The sequence below is a fragment of the Sinohyriopsis cumingii genome, chromosome 17 (genome assembly GCF_028554795.1).
Source record: "Sinohyriopsis cumingii isolate HCF-2022 chromosome 17, ASM2855479v2, whole genome shotgun sequence".
In the NCBI taxonomy this organism is placed as follows: Eukaryota; Metazoa; Mollusca; class Bivalvia; order Unionida; family Unionidae; genus Sinohyriopsis; species Sinohyriopsis cumingii.
In genome coordinates, this window is record NC_142977.1 from 46365216 (window position 1) to 46383253 (window position 18038).

Consider the following 18038-nt stretch of genomic DNA (forward strand, 5'->3'; position numbering starts at 1 on the left):
TTTGAACATAAATACTTTATTCTTCATTTTGATCCTAGTCATTATACGTTCAATGTTGTAAAAGCTCACTGGGTCTTATTTACTAGGTTATATCCTGATACATTTCCTCTGCACCTTGTCCTCGACTCTCTATGAAAGAAACAAATGTGGACGGCAAATATATATGTATGTATGTATGTATGCATGCATGCATGCATGCATGCATGTATGTATGTATGTATGTATGTATGTATGTATGTATGTATGTAAAGAGAGGACTGTCAATGAACACCAAAAAACCAAGTTAATGAGGATAAAACCTTAAATCAACTATCCGATCACTGTGCATAACGATCCCATAGAAGTAGTAGAGGATTTCAGATACATTAGAAGACGGACATTCAGAGAGACAGACAGACAGAGAGTCGAGAACTAGCAAAGCAAATAAAACTGTCGTTATGCTGAAACACATATGGAGGTTGAACCAAGCTAGCTACGGATTGTTGGAAAGAACCGCATCGGAATGTTATTTTATAGCTCTGAATTCTACAAGTTAAGTTCAAGAATATCACTAAAAACTTGAAAGCTTCCAGAACAAGATTCTTAGCATTTTCACTGCGGGTTATATTTGTTGGTATCAAATCCTAGCCGAGGACCAAATGTATCTGTAAGGTGATCTTAGGATTACAAATTCCGATGCGAATGACACTAATTGAAAGCTGTTGATATAAGAGCTTGAGATCTGGATTTATGATTCACCTTTCCGGATTATCAAGCTACAACTGATCATAAATTTTATACTATGGTAGACTTGAAGGCCTGACATGAATTCCGAGACGGTCGTTAAACTATTTGCTGGTGAAATAGTCAGCGGGATGGGTGGAGAAAAATCCTTCAACCCGATGGAAGTTTTCGCCGCTGGAAGTCTTCGCCGCTGGATACGAGTTAGACAAGGAAATTTGTCAAGAGGGCAAGTGATGTGTAATATACACAAAAGCGGTTATCATCGAATCATCTGATTGCTGGGCGAACTGCTAGTAGAGCCGGAACAGAAGCGACAGTGATAGATTTGTTTCGTCAAAGATAAAATAGTCCATGCGGCGCTAAACAGTGGACTACGTTGTCAACAGTGACAACAGTGAAAACACGAAACAACCGAAGGCAAAGACTTGCCGAGGTGGTCGTAGCTTTCTCGCAAAAGGCATTTATAGCATCTGTTAACGTTCTAAAACAGATTTGAAAATTATACGAAATATCGTTTGATATGGTTTCAGCAATATCTTGTAGGATTTCTGAAGAAGCGTTAATATAAGTGTGAAAAGATGTGTTTTTTGTACACTGAACACGGACTTAATTTTGTATCCTTATCGGATACGTTATTCAGTCGAGAGTTCTGTTAACTTACACGCTGATATTTCTTACATAACATACACATAATGCACATCAAAGAAATAAATTAATTTAAAGCACAAGAGATTTTGGTAATTCCCTCTGCCGCTCTGGTTACAGCAGCTAGCTGCCGATACAATTAAATAATTTCCTATCTAACGTCGACAGTGATGATTGCGACAACAAGAGCTCATGGAAATAATAATAATAATAATAATAATAATAATAATAACACAAAGGAAAACAATGAAAACATGCTTCAAAGACAGAGACGATGAAAATATTTATAAATCAGAGGAAGTGGTATTTTAGCAACAAACTAAAAAAGAGGCAGAAGAAAACGAGAAAGGAAACACTGAGGAAGAAATCATCAGTATTCTAGATGATGAAGAAGATAATAAAAACGATGAAGACAAAAGCTGAGAGGGGTTAGAGGAATAGGAGGGATTCAACTGGAAATATGCATTAACTGGGAATGTCGACGTTAGGTCGCTTTTTCAGATTATTCTTTGAACAGAGTATTTTACATTCTAGTGTGCTTAAAACATATTAATCAAAGCACTACTCAAAAGGCAATTTTGAACTTGTGTGTAGTTTACTTAATCACAATGACGTTTAGAATTAGAATGAAACGTAGGCAAAATGCTTTAAAAACCTATGAGTGTTCAGAACAAATATGTCGACTGAAAATGTTAGGCGCAAAGCTCGTCCACTGCCAAGACATTAATAGAGATCGTACTTGATTTGATAAACAATCAACATGGGATTTCAACCATGAAATAATTTTGTTTTCTATCTGTCCTTTATAACGTTATTTGGAGAGGTATCGTCATGTTGGATATATAAGTTTCGTGGATAAATGAGGTATAATATAAAACTATAAAACGTTTTCTTTATTTATGATTTGTATGTACTTAGCGACTTACAGATTTTAATCTGATGGTACATTTGGGTTTAGCACAAAGGTAAAACTGTATCTCTATTTAGGTGGCATAAGGCAGTTTCTTAAACCGGCCCCTAGAAAATGTCTTATCTTAACCCTATGATTAACTTTTTGAGCTATTCTTATTTAATAATTAAAGATATCGATATATTTGTGAATCAGGCGTTTCATGCTTCGGTTGGTCTTGAGACTGATTATTATTATTATTATTATTATTATTATTATTATTATTTATCGTGTACAGTGCGAGCCAACCATTTACCAACACAATCATCAGCAAGGTGCAGAGCCTGCAGTCCACCAAGGAACTTTGTCAGGGGGCAGTTGTTTACAATGTGTGACATGGTCTGCAGAGCTCCACAGCTGCAGAAAGAGTCAGTGGCCTGGCCCTATCGTACAAGATTGACTGCACAACGCCCCTGTCCTATCCGGAAACGGTTCAGCGTAATCCACATATGTCTTGGAAGGTTGAAGCCAAAAAAGCAGACAGATGGCTCAGCTTCGGGGGAGTGGTTACAATATATGTTAAAGACAACTCATCAATCAATGTCGAAATAGCTGCCACATCCTCCGATAACGGCGCTAACCAGATTGGACGTCTCAAAGCTAAGCGGACTGCTTAATGTGAAGTGACGTCCAAGTACAGTGGAAATTTTTCACTGGCATTGACCTTAGCCAGCAATTTTGTAGTTGCTTCCTAGCGTCAGAGATGTGGAGGAGGAATGTTGCTGCGTACTGGCAGCCATGGTAAACGAGTAGGAGATAGTGAGACATATACACCTTCCATAGTCTCTTTGCATTATATTTCTAATTCCATATCTGCATTCGAATAGTGTTCTCGATGTCTCCATCTGCAGACACAATTGTTCCTGCGGCCATCATGGTCAATACTAAATTACATTTGCAGTTCATTGTACTACATTCGTCTAGTTTCGCATCTGAATGAACTGACTCTTGTTCGCTGTAAATTCTGGTCTTCTTTTATAAAAAGTATGCATATGTTTTGAACATTAAATATTACATTCTTTATTTTGATGACTGTCATTATAGTTTCATTACTGTAAGAGCTAACTGGTAATTTTTTATCTTTAAACGTCTGCCTAACTCTTGAAAACGTTGAGGGGATTTTTCACGAATAGACTAAACAGTATTCCTACCCACTGACACCCACCCCACGAATTTTTAAACCTCCACTTGTATGTATGTTTCTTTGGGATGGGGGAGGTGGTTTTGGTCCGGACAAATTTCTGAGGATGCCTATGATACATCGATAAGAGATTTGTTAGTGGCAATACTGCTTTCATTCCGGACTCATAGCGATGAAAAGAAGCTTTGCCAACGGAATTGAAATATGTGATTTAACAAAATTCAAAATTGTAAATATAGTGAAATAGTCTATTCGAATATTGACAGAAGCACCAACAGATACATGTTCTCGTGCCATAACAGTCACGTTATACAAGACATCAGGTGAACAGTAACTCTGTGTTCTAATAATGATATATATATTATTTACTGGATAACATATGAATTATTTTATGAACTCGCATATTAATTGTAATGCATGAAATCCTTGTAATATTATGGTAACGCAAACCACATTTAAAGTTTTCGCATTCTATTCGATGTCACAAGATATGTCATGAGATCATTTTCAAAGTAGAACGTTTTCATTGCTGTTATGTCCATGCTGTGTAACAATGCCAAACAATGCGTATTGTTCCACAATTTTTGATCACATAAAAAAATTCATTTGCACAATCAAGCCATGCTAATATTTCGAAATGTCTACCAACAAAAGATAACCATGTTAGGTGAGTTCATGTAATTTGTGCTCCATCAGTCATGGTCAAAATTGGAAACTATGTATCGAGTTTGCCATCACGATCATTTTTTCACCAATGCTATGCTACTTTCTATCGTAAGCCATCTACAAAGACGATGTAGTGATGATAATGCTGTAAATGAATTTTTCAATCTCTGTCAAAGTTTTCCGCTAATTAAGCATTGTTCAAATTACCGTTTGCTAGAACATAATGTCGAAGACTGTAAAGAACACTCCTAACAGGCTTACAATATGTGATTAAGTCATATATTCAAAGGGAGCTAACATGATTCTATTGGTTTGAATGTTAACCTGACCATCTAAAACAAAATAATTATACATTTTTAGGGCATCAACACATTTGATTTAAAAGACTGTGCCTTGTTGAACACTGCCTAATTTAAGACCAATTAATATGTTCTTTTTTACATCAAGCCATATACGATGAACTTTGTAATATAGATATTCGTCAAAGAAATATTGTGTAGCTTATGCACAACTTGTCATTCATTGAAAACTTTCTGAATAAACCATCCTTGCAAGGCCTTCTATAATGAATGAGATTTTTCATTGCTGAGTTGAATAGCTTTTCTGGACCCCTTTCTTCACTTTTTGCACAGAACCAAAACTCACTGCTTGTTCATCATGGGAGAATCAAGCTTACGAATTGTTAACGCTGCAATAGCTGAAATCTCGGTGATCCTTCCTTGTGACAGAAAGTAATTCCATTTCTGTACTGATTATTACCCGCTGCACAATTAATTCAGAACTAAATGTATGGTACAATAGAAAAATATTATAAAATCGTTATCCATGACTTCCTCTTCTAAAAACTCCAGGTTCTTGTTATGCATACTTTCGAAAAAAGATGGGATACAATAATTTATAGCTTTCTCGCTATCTCTGTCTACATGGATTATTTAACAACCTAGACAGATTGTTGCAGCAGACAGATTTTTGCATATACACTGTTATGTAGTGTGTGTTATCTGATGTCCATGATTATATGCTGTGCATGTGTCACGAAATTATTTTATTTCTTGAATACATGTACTTGGGTTTCGTGTTTTGTGTACAACGATACAAGAGGGTGATTTATGTATGTTGAACCGTATTTCGAAATAGTGAGTTCGGTTCATCCCAAGCCGCATGTGCAAATTGCTCTTGATTGGACGAACCGAATGCCTACAATGCACAAACTATGTCTGTGTATAAATACCTCACCGTACGTACATTTCTTTACAATACGGATAAGTCTTGTCAGCCAGCAGTCTCCTTTAAGGACTTGCATATCTTCAGCTGTAGAGATGTCTAGTGTCCCGATGGACTAATATCTAGTGTCCGGAGTGTCTAATGTCCGGTGTGTTCGGAATGTTCGGAGTGTTCCGAGTGTTCGAAGTATTCCGAGTGTCCGGAGTGTGTAGAGCTTTCTGGAGTGTCCAGGGTATCTAGGGTGCCTAGAGTGTCTAGAGTGACCAGAGTGACCCGAGCGTTCAAAGTTATTAGTGATCGGGGTCGACGTGGTGCAAAGTGTAAAGCCAGCCACAGAAATTAACCGTAGCAGCTGTAAAGTTGAACTGTAGCAGCCGTAGAGATGAAATAAAGTGTGCTGATGACGGAGTGTATCTCCTTACATATAATTCTTTAGCCGTGGGCTAATTTTGGGGCTCGTAAAACCCACTGTATCTTTCGGAACTGTAAAGATAAGTTGTATATCTGTCCCTTTTTATCTCTATAATTTCACTACCTGACTGAATTCATTTTGCAACAGGAGCACAATTTTACATTGTTTACTACCCGAGTAAACTATATCCATCGTTTCATTGTCAAATCGTTGTGAACCATTCACCCCTTGTCTTTGTATTTGCTAAATACATTTATCTGTATTTTCCATCATTAAGTCTGTGCATTCTTATGTTAATTAAATCCAATATTTGGATTATATATATACACGCACATATTCATAATTAATTGCTCATTCAAGTCATCCATTATTAAACATTGTATTTATATCATCGTCAAAAGTGTTATGTTGTGAATCCGAAAATCCCACTCGGTTATCATGTTACAGCATGTTTAATTTATATTTTGTTATTAAAGTTTGACCATAATTGAAGGTTGAAGTCGGACCTAGCTCAATAATGTCATTTTCATATGCAACATATTGCATGACTAATTTTTGTTTATGATTTTAAATTCTGTTTGAAGACCATTATTACTTGGAGTTAAACCGGTTTACAGTTGTACAGTTCCAGGTAAAGTTTTTTTCCGAAATTTAAACTGTTCTAAAAGAAAGTTGTTTAAGAATTTGTTTCTATCATTATTGTCAAATGAATCTCAAATAGTTCTTAAATTTCTATCCCAACTCTTACAAAATAAAGTATTCCGAATAGATACCAGTAGTGTTGAATGAATTACAGTCTTCAAAGTCTTGATAGATAGACTAATAGCCTGAACAAGTGATGATGTACTAACAGTCATGATGCATAACAATGATATAATCCAAGAAGTCTTTGAATGAATTCGTAATATCCAAAAAATAATGATTTAGTCCGAAATTAAAACGAGCGCTTTGTAATTCCAAAGAAAAATATCAGTAAACAATGATCTCGAATATTAACTGAAATATAACTTATACGGATTCTCCTAAGGCTGATGTCAACATATGGAATGAATGATTCTGAAGTAAACACCATTTATTTAAAACACTAAGACATAATGATAGAAAAATATTCTTAAGATCATATTGTAATCGCAACAATATCCGGCCAAACAGTTAGCGTTGGATGAACAAATTTGAACTGATAGCAAAGTAAGTAATGTTAAAGGAGGCCAAAAAATGTAAAAAGGGACATATTTGCTTAATTCAGGTATCTCAGTAAGTCGTTTTCTGGATCATTATTGAGCCCTATTGAAGATTATGTGGACTTTATGTGACAGTAGACACTAGAGCGATGCTGAGCTGCTAAACGGGCCTACCTCCACTAAGCTTATACAATGGAAGAGGCCGTCAAAATCTAGCCAAAACCACCCATATCATAATAGATGGTCAACCAACGAAGATATGGGTGGCTGTAGCACTTATAAAATGAAAAACTGAGAAAGCAACCGGAATTTGTGGTGAGCAAGTTGATGAAATCAGCAGAAGAAGGCTGCATATCTTGGTTAACTAGGTAGTATTTAATCTGCTTGGGAGACTGTCAACATTACCCCTGACGCTTGGAAAAGGTTATCATTATGTCCTTATCTAAAAGGGGAAAAAGGGGGACTGCATTAGTTACTGCAGAATTACACTGCTATTTGTTCCTTGAAAGACCTTAGCCACTATCCTCCAAACGTAAAATTTGGACTGTTCACTATAAATGCGGTTGAAAAAAGAGTAACTTTGCAACAGGAAGGTCGACCTACATGTTCAACACATTGGAATAAACCCGCAAGTAATTCAATTCAACCATGCTATATAGCCTAATTTAATTTAAAGCTGCCTTCAACTCGGTTCACTGAGCCGTCTTCTAGTGTTTAATAAGAGCTTAGGACTCCTTGACAAGGTCGTTAATTTAATGAACGCAATTTGTGCTGATGAACCCGTTTTCATTCGACTTGCTGGTGAATGTTTGATGAGGTGTTAGCAATGTTCGACAGTGATAGGTCATTGCCCCCAACATTTGTCTGCAGCCAATGAATTGGACGCTGGGACAAAGGGCACGAAAATGACTGGTTACAACCATAGGTAATCATGTTTCTGAAGACTTTTATCATGCCGATGACGTCATTCTACGGTTGAAATGTAATTGATCAACGTGCTCCGCCTATACGTCATGTAGAAAGAAGCACATCAATTGGTCACTCATAGCTGCATAAAAACAATGGAGAATTTGACACTCAAATATCAGCCTTGTTACCAAGATCCGGCTGGATAACGCCTACTTTCGTCTAGTCGTGATGTGCGTTGCTTACACATAATCATGAGTGATATCTAAAAAGCTTGATTCATTCGATCAGTTGTGCCAACGAGTCATCCAACGTGACTCAGACAACCACTTGTCACAGTTACTATTAGATCTAGATGCATACAGCTTTTTGGACATAACCTACAAGCACCTTCTAATATCAATCACCATCGTGCGCTTAAAGCTGTAATTGAAGGACCAGTGCGGGTTGCAGAATCAAAAAGAAGACAGAGGAGAACATGGATCTCAAAAGAAGAGCAGGATTACACACCGACTCACATCTACTGGTACCACTTGGTATCTGCAAAAACACTGCCTTGAGCGAGATGATGATGATGATGATGATGATGATGATGATACATTTCATATATGATCCATATCAGGTGCACTATTTTAATTACAGGTTCTTTACTGAAAACCTTTGCTTAAGTATTGTACTCGATAACATCCTAATTAAATTTAGCCACACTATATTCCAGTCATAAATGCATTCTTCATCTTCAATATGCATGGCTTTATCTCCGCTGGTTGAGTTGTTTGATTTATCAACAGCAACATTTGTATCAGATTTAACTTGGTGGTATGATTCAAGAGTAGTTTTATCCTTCACCTTTACCATACGACTTATTAAATCTTGTACATGCACGGTAATATATTTCGGCGATTATTTTAAAGTTTTAATACAATGCCGCAGGTCACTAATTATTTGACAATTTAATGACGATGAACTAATATTAACGAGATCACAAGGAAAGAGGCGTAGCGGTGGTACAGAAACTTATATATGTTTATCAAGCACCTGCACATAAAGCAAATAAATGGACAGTACCTTTTCTATTTTTTCATTATTGTCGAAGTCAGGACATAACTTACAAGTAAAATCAGTTGCAGTAGTGTCCAGCACGTGGAAAACATTGCAGAGCAGCTCATTAGCAAAAACAGTCCTTGTGTCAACATTTTCCTCAGTCTTAGCTTTAGCAGACTGAATGTGTGACCCAAGTGCGGCCGCTGTGGAAAGAAGAACGAGAGGCACAACACTGTTAAAACTTAACTCTTCCATCTTGTTTTGCAAGTTTGAATATCTGCGCTTATATGACTCACGGTACTAATTCAGTTTCCGTAGTAAACCTATGCAAACACCATGATATTAAAAATTCAATGACATCAACTTTTTGTGTGCTCATGATAAAACCTATATTTATCAGTATAGGTGAAACCTGGATGTCAGCTTCTGTGTTGATGAAAGGATATGAGCCGCGGAATTTTCTGGATCTGCATGTGTTTGAAACATTGCTTTCAATTCTGCACCAAAGAGTCAGGTGCTAATTTTAGCAATGAGTGTTCCAAACTCAAGACTATTAAATGACTGAAATTCCATCAATAAAACAATATCTCAATTTTTTTTCACTTACAACTAGGATAAGCTCTCAAAAGATTCTTTTTCCTAAAACATAACTTACATTATTAACCAATCCTGGTCAGCCAAACCCATATATGCTCTATTTTATGTGCACCCATTTCCAGGCTGGTTCTCATTTTTCCATATCATTAGTACAGTGTGTCCTTTCGAAAGGAATTTTAAAATATCAACACGTAGATTACAGATTGCATCACTTAAATTTGTAGTCATTTTATCTCATTTTTTCAAGAATTAAAAAGACACAAAGGTGACTTTTTGCAATGTTTACCTTAGCGTATATCTATATTTGGTATTTCAAAAGGAATCTCCAGATGTTCAGCATTACTTGAATGCCTGATCTAGGATGCAAACATTTATGCAATTTGTATCAGCATCGAGTCAACGGTTTAATAAACTCATATCATAATTAAACTTAAATATCAACTCCAGTGACTACAATGCATACTTCACAATGGTATAAATTCATTCTCCAGCAACTTTTAGAAGCTTAATACAAAAGAGGTCCTATCGTTGAGGCTGTATTAAAGGAATATAAATACATTTTACAGTTTCTTTAACAATAAATTTTCCGTAAAGATAGTGATTAAAGTCTTAAGAAGCACGAAAAGTTCACATTAATCTATATTTCCCCTCAAAGACGCAAGGGTGATGACACAAACGCTGCCAAGCTGTTCGTTACTGCTATTTACTGGGTAACAATTTTGTCAGGTAAAAGTTGCGTTTATAACGAGTAGTCAATGCTGAGCTAATTAAGTGTAACTGACACGATTAACATACAAGCTACAAAGATTGTTATTTGTAAACCAATAATAAATTTCAATTGTTTCAAATGTACTTTGTAGCAAACGGTAAAATGAAAATCCTTCATTTTGCATTGTCACTTTAATTTGTTTGATTCTCCTTTGCTTAATCCAATGGTTTATACACTGATGTTCAAGGATCAGACAAGATAAAAGATTATGCTGTCAACGTTTGTTTTATCTTCCGAACATATTCTGATTTCACCCTCCTGTGAGTTTATTCCTTACACGTTCTGCTTTTAATTTTCTAATTGTATTCGACGTTCAACTCTTCTTGGATCTTCTTAGGTTTTCAGAAGTTTCCTTTTCAGCTAATATGCTAACCTTGTTTTCATCTTCGTTTTTAATTGTTCACCTTCTATTTATTTGGCAAGTTACTTTTATCACATACAGTAACATAAACCTTAATTTAGAAAAAGGTGAATGGCAAGATGACTCATAATGTTGCGAGTAATTTTAAAATAATTTAGAATCTAAACATATATTCTGTGTGTGGAGAAGTTGAAACCATGTATAAAATGTTATTAGACCGGTGCTTCCTGAATGAATGTCATCATAACTGTTTCGGAAATCAACCTAATGAGATAAGTATATCCATGCAATCTTTATTTCCGTACTAATTTTCCGTACTATTTGTGTTGATGTTGTTTCCATGAATGCTAGCTTTAAGTGGACTCGTGTCTTTAGGTGCGAGATGCACGTTATTTTATCCTTCAGTTAGCCTTTTACAAAACGTCATCATATTTCTTCTTTCGTTTAAGTTAAAAACCTCTACATAATATTCAGCATTTGGTTAAACCCTTCCACCTGTACACCCCTAAATGTATATATGCTTCTTGCCTAAGATGTAGCTCATTATGAAACGTTGGTCATTATCAAACGTTTGTCCTTCGCGATCTAACCACCAAATCAATATGTGCTTTCCTGGTCTCATATTCAAGCTATCTTCAAAATTCAGCGAAGTGAATTAGGTGACCAGTTACAATCTTTAATGGTTTAGTTTAAAAATTAAATATGATACAACCTTTGTTGTGCTTCTTTAAGGTAGACAAGCTGCTGCAATCATAGTTAGGGAGCTAAAGAAATAAGTTAAATCACATCGAAACATATGTTTACAGAATATAACACAGGGGAGTGACCAAGGTAATCTGCACAGCCAAATTAGAGCGCAGTCAAAGGTTAGAAGTGTTGCTTGATGTACTGTGTGATGATAAGATCGATATGGCAAAATAGAGACGAATCGCACAATTAAGTATTACGAGAAACAGCACGAGTCAATCTTGAAAGCATTTCAGACTTCTGTAACTGAAGCAGATAGTTCCGCTATTTTCTCTGAACGTTTTATCTTGGACATAAGTTCATGCAACAAAACTGGCACAGAGCCCATTCCCTTGAACTTCCGCAAGATTGGCTGAGACGTATTTTGGAAGAGGTTATTGATGGAATTTCTTTATTTTTTTTTTATCTGGCATCAAATTTCAGAAGATAAAAATGGAATTGTACACAATAATTTTGTAATTATCAAGGCCGAGATATCTTAATATGTTTCGATAATTTAACGTAGAAATGCATTCCAACTCTGCTTTTATCAAGTCTAACGACATGGCATATGGCATGCTTATCTAGGTTACCATTTTCGATATAATTGGTTTTGACTGACTCTTCTGAAATTGGGCATATTTACCTAGAAAGCATTCGTTTCTTATTGAGATATATATGTTATTGTGTGTCCATCCCAACACGCTTAATGTCTCCACATTGAAACAGGAGAATATGAAACAAGTATCTGTCGATGAACTGTGCATCCTACCAGATATAATCGATATAAACACCGAGAATGTAAAAAAAAAATGGAGACTGTGTAGTCAACTGCTTCCCAAACCCTTGGTCCAGACGTTAACATCAATATTGATTTGAAGAGAATGAATTTACCAATGGGAGAATTATGTTAGGTTAGAGAAGGCCTGTTTAAAAGACAATTATGTGGCATCTATGAAAGCAGCCATCGGCAGCATCAAAATAAATTTAGAATGCAAATTCATGACTGAGCAATATGGAACTTCTATGAAGACAGGAATGGCATGATGGTCTTCTGTGATTCTGTGAAGACCATCTACGGCACAGTCATCAGAAACATCTACAGTACTTATTCCTGGCTGTACCACACTGCTCAACGCTAAAGAAAATATACTACAAAGATGGACAGCACACTTCAACAAGATCCTCAGACAACATTTATATATCAATGAGGATGAAAATGATCGACTACCCCAAGTGGAAATCAACATATCAACTATTTATCCTCTAATGCTGATTGAAACTGTGAAAGCAGTCAACCTGTTGTCAAAGATCAAAGCACCTGAAGCAGATTCAATATCAGCAAAAATCTGCAAAAAGGAGGCTCACACATAACACAGATACCGGACTGAACCTAAGCTCTTCAATCTACAGGCAAATACGATTAAGCAACTGTTCTTGATCTGCTATTTGCATATGACTGTTCCCTGAATGCAAACTATGAGTGCGACATGCAATACAGTATGGACCATTGCTCTTCAGCTTGTGACAAAATCACCCCCACTATCAGCATCCAAAATACATGTAATGCACCAGCCTGCACCAGGAAATTCTTACTAGAGTCTACCATCACAGATGATTCCAAGCGCTCATGTCAGTGAACAGTTTCACCTATCTTGGCAGCACACTGTCACACGCAGTCCACATATACGATGAAACCAATGTCAAAATTTATAAACCAAGTATGGCTAATGGCAGATTAAGCACAAGTGTTTTGGAGTGCAGAGGCACCTATCTACAAACAAAACTGTAGTCTACAACGTTATTGTGTTGCTGACGTTGCTCTTTGTTTATCAAACCTGGATTGCATACATATGACATGCCAAGTCTCTAAACCATTTTTACTTGGACTGATGAGGAAATTGATGAGGACAAGACAGCTGGACAGGTAAAAGGCACTGAGGTTCTCACATGGGAAGGCTTTCCAAGCATCCACACTCAGCTGATGAAAGTACATTTGTGGCGGACAGGCTGTCAGGGTGTCAGGAGAGAAAATAACAAAAAAAGATTTTCTGCGGCGAGCTGAAGAATGGAAAACGATCACAGGGCGGTCAGAAAAATAAACTTTCAAAGATAGCTTTAAGTCATACTTGAAACAATCTAATATTGACCATGATTCTTGGATGATCCCGCACAGTATAGCTTCACCTGGCGCTGTCTAATTCATGCTGGAGCTGCAGACTTTCAACAGAATAGAAATACAGAGGCAGTGCATGGGCCCCAAAGCAGCATACATTTTCGAACTGCAGCACAGTCTATATTAATCAAACAAACCCCATGTGGCATCTCGTGTCAAGTGTAACAAAGACACTTCATATGACAAATTGACCTGATCAGCCAATTACTTACTCTAACAAACCAAACCAGTTAGTGATAACATGGTCATCTTCAGACTTCAAGGACGAAAAACAACTCAACATGGGTCATTGTTATTCCTCAAATGCAAATGGGACCATTATACTACATTTTAGGTGAAATATGGTATACATTTATGAATCTCCTGATATATGTTCGTCTCGAAACCTTTAAAAAGAGGCAGAATTATTTCGTTTCTCTATGTACGCGTAAACATTTTTGCATTCAATGTCTTGCGCTGGAAAATGATGAGCCAGTATGTTAAGATATCTTGATAGTCTGCACTTTAGGCTTTAACATATTTCGTTTCTTGTGAAAATAATTTACTATGTTTCGTTTAATTTCTATGAAGTTTTTTTTACAATAAACTTCAAGAGCGATTTCATTTACTGTATAAATTTACAGAAGGAAATACAATTGTAAACATTAAAATCAACAGACGCGATTATTTCGTCGCTATCAATAAATGAGTAATTGCGCAAATGTATTAGATTATGCCTTTAATATGGGTGTAGTCAATTGTTCCACCTTTATACAATTCCGCCAATTTGTAGCCACGAAGAAGGATATTTGACTTGCTCAGTGTTTCCTTCCCTGCAGCAAGTTTTATTTAAAATAAGAGAGTACAAGGCATGCGCAGCAAACGCTTAAAATGCAGAAGCTTCCGTAGCTACATCCATCGAACACATTTCTACTGACAGAAATGTATGATGTATAGTATGCATTTTTAAAAGATAATTGTAAGCAACGATACGGGCCATGCAGAGTAGTAATTGTCTCAAGTGGGCATGACATAAACCCGCACGTTCTATAGCAAAATATATGTTCTCGTTTCAGATCATTAGCATGATTCGCGACAAATGAAAATGATTTACACGAAAGCAAAATCTGGGACTAGTTAACATCCTTGACAAGCTTTCCATTTTAATTTGCATACACACAAACATTTTGTTTCACTTAGCAGAGACGTGTATATAGCAGCCGTTAGTAGCTCTATTAGTAGCTTAGGATATTTGCCGATATTACATTCAGACCACTCTGGTTATTTAAGAAAGTAAGATGGACCCAGAAGAGGCTAATAAATAGAAATATTCTTTTCAATCGTAATGTCTCAGTCAATTTACAGCCAGTCTAATCGTATAGCCGAGGTGCTGGGAATATATTGGAGATTCTTTTTTGCGGATAACTTTTTGGCTAAAACCTGTACGATTTTTCTGTAAACTACTACGCCAGCATACAGCCGAGACATATTCTTAAGTCACAGAAATAGTCGAGAGCATTCCGATTGTAGTTGGTCTAAACCACAGAACGAATTGGAACACATCATGGCTTTTATACACAAATCCTGGTGTCCTTACGATGATTTACCGTAATGTGCTCCGATGCAACAATACTTTTAGGTGTAACTGGACAATCTTGTAGAAAATTATCATCGAAAGATGCCAGATTGCAGAAAAATAAGAATATTTCTACATTAAAGATGCAAAAAGAAATTAATCAATGATTTTTTTTCTGTATGCCTTACTTACAAGACTTTTGAAGGTATTGATGTTAATTCCTTGTAGAACTGTTAGCTTTTATACTTAACCAGCACCATCCCAACCCTCCTTTAATAGTGTCCATTTCCGACAGTCAAGAGCTATTGTTAATATTTTTTCTCTGACAATACTGATAGGCAAACAGTATAGACCTTTATGCACATTTAAATTTCCTAACAAATTGGTATCTTGCGATGAACACTTAAACAATCTCGATTTTGAGATATTTATATCTGTAGCAGACATTCACAAACAGTGAGTTCATTTTAAGCCCAAGTAACGCTTCTGACCTAATGGGTCTGTATAACTGTGAATGGCAGTAAGCAAACAAGCCAATCCATTTTAACCTTGGTTCGAAGTAAATGTAAACCAAAATGCACATTTAAGTTCTAACTGAATTTTTAAACATAATTTCTCCTCCTTATTAGGTCCATGCTCTGTACCGTTACAATTAGATGTATTACAATATCAAAGTATCTAATTAAACCTTTTAGAGGTAATTATAAATCTCAAGAGGACTCCGGTCACAATTATTACTTCCAGTGCAGTACACACTAATGCAGTTCCAGTATATTTAAGAGCATTTGTTCCTTTCTCATTTTGGTGGTAATGCACAATTTAAAGTTGGGCATTGGACATAAGCATTATATTTCTGCGTGTAATTGGACGACAGTGCACATTGAGTAATGACGCATTGTTCTGGTCAGGAAGTGAAACCTGTGACCCACTGCACGTTGTTTTGTTTACAACCCAGCCTCACAACAAAATGCCGGTTAACCTATTACACAAACGTCGCCGTGTTTGAATCGTTGTAGATACTTTATATTAGCATGTTGTTCATTAGGATTTGGACACACTGTAAAGATCAGAACTGACAAATGTAGGGACTATATAGGAGCAACAGTTGGGATCTGAGTCCATGAGCACGGCCGTTCCGACTGGCAGTTAACAATATTTAGATAGCACGGGAAAGTTTTGTAAACTAGTCCCTGTCATACGTTGTAACTTAAGGTTATGCTGTGACTTTTCAGCTATTGTTGTTTAATAATTAAAGCATTTGGATATATTTGGGAATTAGGTATTTCGGACTTATATTACTCTTGAAATTGACGTTAGGCATGTAAACTTACCATATTTATTTCACACTATCTAGTGAGTGAAATGAAAATAATAGGCTCGGAAGCAGAGCTATCCATTCATAGAAGTAGAGACGTTAGGCCTTTATGACAATTATTTTAAATATCATCAAGCTGGTAAAACACTATGATTTCATAAATATCACATTATCCCCCAGGGACTGGGCTTGCATGTGCATTGTGAGCATTGCACGATGCGAAAAAATGCCCATCGGATAAAAAGTATTTGTGAATTTGACTCATGGGTAGATAAACTTCTTTTGTAATAGGCGCTCATTGATCTGTCAAGACAAATGAATTATTTTATTATAGTTTGGGTATTATGTTTTGATTTATTATATTATTATTATCCAAATGTTGACCTTTTTGACCTCACTGATGTTCTTTACGACGTTTGTTTTCATTAGGCATGTTGATGCGATGTCAAGTTCGTGCACACAAATCGTCCCTTGCACCATCATCCCGTAAGGCTTACAGCATGTTCCGATGTCGCTGGATGTTCGAGAGGAATAAGCATTCCTATAATCCAGGCAGTTAACAATTTTAATCCCTTGAGGCCAACATTGTATAACACACATTAGAAACGTACACATTGTTAAGGTCCGAAGGCAAATTTAGCCTCGATGGCTATAACAATATGGCACAAATTCTGGATACTACAGGACTTCTAGGTTCTTCCCTACTGCTATCTGGACATACTAAAACTGAAGAAAGCAATATATTTAGAGCTGGATACTTTCCACTTTACCTGTTTACAGTATCAATCACTTTACTTTTGACGTATGACTGTTTTACTCTGACGAATTCATTTTTGCAAACAAGCTACGGCTCTAGAGTGTACTTTAACATGCAGGTGATAGCTTTATCTCGAAATAAAGAAAGAACATCAACCATACGGAATTCTTCTATACGTCATCCAAAACTTAAAACCGTCATAACGAGCCTGACCTTAGAAAAACACTATGGTTTTGATGTCGTTCTAAGATTAAAAGGAGTAGATTGGTATAGAAAGACGGAGTCTGCTTATGCCTTATTAACCATCTCAAAAAGTTTTAGACTTTCTGATTCAATAGGCGACGATCATATTTGTTGAACTTGACGGTACAATAAAATTAATTACAAAAAGATTTAAGTCGGAGATACAATGCTCCAAGGACGTTTTCGCTTGGTAAATAATGCATTTCATGTTGTAATGTTATTATTTCATCATCAAATATGTACAATTTATTCGTCAGTCATCCATAGCCAATGGACATTTCTACAACTAAAAACAACGGTGATAATGCTGAGTTTTGATAGCTCATAAAAAAAGATTTGCTAATTCCACGTGGAACACCATGTATGCTGTTGGTCACTAGTTACAGAATGTTGTGGTTTTCGAAATTAGACTTAATATCAGTGGTTATACTTGTATTCATGACAGTCAAGAAACACGTGAGCATTTTAATAGAGACTGTTTTCATGAATATTTGTTCTCTTTACCATGATGACCATCGTCACTGTTTTCAGTTTGCTATTCGTCGAAATAAAAGATTAGGGTGGAATTTGTATAACTATTATCTCTCTCTACCTATATATAAATGTGAATAGATTATCCGTTATACAAATAGTTGTCTGTTTCATATC